This window comes from Vulpes vulpes, chromosome 1 (genome assembly GCF_048418805.1).
Source record: "Vulpes vulpes isolate BD-2025 chromosome 1, VulVul3, whole genome shotgun sequence".
Classification (NCBI taxonomy): domain Eukaryota; kingdom Metazoa; phylum Chordata; class Mammalia; order Carnivora; family Canidae; genus Vulpes; species Vulpes vulpes.
Genome location: NC_132780.1, coordinates 82,219,174 through 82,221,638, shown reverse-complemented (window position 1 = coordinate 82,221,638; position 2,465 = coordinate 82,219,174). Strand labels below are relative to the sequence as shown.

General features: G+C 52.0%; 1 pseudogene; it reads left to right on the top strand.

Annotated features, from left to right (window-relative positions):
* The first annotated feature begins 384 nt into the window (after positions 1-384).
* On the top strand, positions 385-1,112 carry LOC112919507 (proline-rich protein 3-like; annotated as a pseudogene).
* Positions 1,113-2,465: the final 1,353 nt, after the last annotated feature.

The window sequence follows — 2,465 nt, the reverse complement described above, 5'->3', positions numbered from 1 at the left end:
TGTTGCATTCTCTTAGAGGTTACAGAGCACATTTGATTAGGGAATGGGGAAAACAGAAGGGTGGTTGTCATTCTCTAACCACATGTGCCATTTGGGAGACCTCAGAATGATGGCTTTCTTACTCCTAGCTAAGAAGACCCACAGCACCCTGTACCTAGTCCTTGGAGGATGTGCACGTGTGTGTGAGAGGCAGGATGCATGCTCGCTCAAGTGTAGGTCTGGTCTTCTCATCAGGACTGTGGGCAGGCTTATTTGCAAGCATTCCCCTCACACAGTGCCCCTCCAACACTACACCAGGTGCTAAGAGCACTAGACACTTAGAAACACAGAGTCTTGAAAAGCACGAGAAAATAACTGAGAGACTGCCCTCCAAATCCTTCTGCAGCCATTGCCACAACCATGATGCCCAAACGAAAGAAGCAGAATCAGCAGCAGCCCCCGCTGCCAGAGCAGGAGGAGACTGGAGACAGGAGGATGGGAGTCCCATCGGACCACCCAGCCTTCTGGGCCCTCCCCCCGTGGCCAGTGGAAAGCCTGGTGACCCCAAGTCAGCCCCAAACTGGAATCCACCCCCATGTCCACCATCAGTCGAGTGGATAAGTAAGTTGTGTGTGCATGCAACGGGATGCCACGTGGCAATGAAAACGAACGAATTCCTGCTACAGGCAACCTGGATGAATCTCACAAACACGGTGTTGAGTGAAAGGAGCCAGACAAACAGGAATGCAGACTCTCTTCACAGAGGTCCTCCAGGGTCAAGGGGACCAAGGACTCCACCACTGCTGAGCCTCCCACCTCCTCCCAGGGGCAGAGGCCTGATCCAGGGAGGTGGCCCAAATGGTCATGGCTGGTGGGGGGGCCAATACTAAACCTTTTCCTGGACCGGGCCATGGGGGTCCTTCCAGAGGAGGCTTTCATAAAGAGCAGAGAAAACCCCAAAGCTCAAAAGTTGGTCTCTTATCAAAAATACCTGCCCACCCAACGATGGCCCCCAAGTTATGGAAGACAAATCCAACCGCCCTGTCTGCCGACACTTTGCCAAAAAGGACCACTGTCGATATGAGGACCTCTGTGCCTTCTACCACCCAGGCGCCCATGGACCTCCTCTATGAGACTGTGCCCTCCCATCTGGGCTGGAAGGAGCCCTCTGACCTAGCAGCCATATATTGCCCTGTGGGCCTGTGACGGCTACTGTGAGGCTGTTCTGCCCACCACCCTCAATCAGTGACACCCACCTCCATCTGCCACCTCCCCCATCTGGGGTCCAGAGTTGTGTTTCATCACTGGTACCCAGAGTGTGGGCTTTCTTCTGATCCAGCCTCCAGAGACTCGCCTTCAGGACCCCACCTCTGCTCTCTTCAACTGCCTCCTGGATCCTCTTCTCCTTCACCGACTCACTGCTGAACAGGAAACCTCTTTGGTGCTGTTTCTTGTGCATCTGTCCACCCAGCCCTCAGTACTGCCCTCGATTCGTATGAGCCCTGGAGCAGTTTCCTACCATTCCCTTCTTCTAGATGCTTGTTTTAAATCCTTTTTATGTGACAAACCCTACCCCCAGAGCTGCCAGTTGACCTGAGGTCAAGTATGGATGACTGGTGCAGAGTCACTCCCTGGAAGGCCACCCTCCCAGCTTTTGGATTGTGTAGGTTCTGCGTCAGTAGCGTGATCCCCACCACTCTGGTCTGTGATCACTGTGCTTCGTGAAACTGTGCATCCCCTCGTACACAGCCTTTCTCAGTGTCCGTGGCATCACTGTGACTTCCCAACACTAAAGTAAGTTTTTCTGCCAAAATGAGTGAGGCTCTTGATGCCCTCTAGACTTTCCACACCTCCCAACATGGGAGAATTGTGAAACTTTCTGCAAGACTGCCTCCCTGGTCTCCCCATTCTCCTGGTGTTGGCTTTTCGGCGTTTGACACAAGCCCATGAGATGTCCTCTAAAGCCTCTTATGGGCTATCCTATCTCCTCTCCAGCCCACTTTAGTTAGAGTACGTCATTGTGAGGCCACCAGCCCTTTCATCTGAATTCTGTGAATCTCCACCTGGCCTACCCTTGGGTGAAACCTGGACGGTACTGTCGCCCTTGTCTAACCTTCTTCCCTACATCCCTGGCACTGGTTGTTTTCTGTGAAAACGGGAGTGAACAGGTTCGGTTTTGCACTGGCCCTGAGGAAATGGGTCAGGAGTTGTGTGGGCAAGAGGGAGGGATGAGAGCCGCTGGAGAACTGAGAATGAATTTTTTTCTTTTTAACTTTTTTTTTATATTAGTAATAAATGCAGTGGAAACAAGAGAAAAGAAAGAAAGAAAATAACTGAGAAATTATCTCCTGCATCCCCAAACTGCAGATCCACTTGCCTCTCATCCTGACTGGATAATCTCTTCCGTCCCCCATTCAATAGAACACTTGGAAACCACCCACTGGGCCTCCTCTCTGGACCTTCTCTCAGCACACATCCTTACCTAG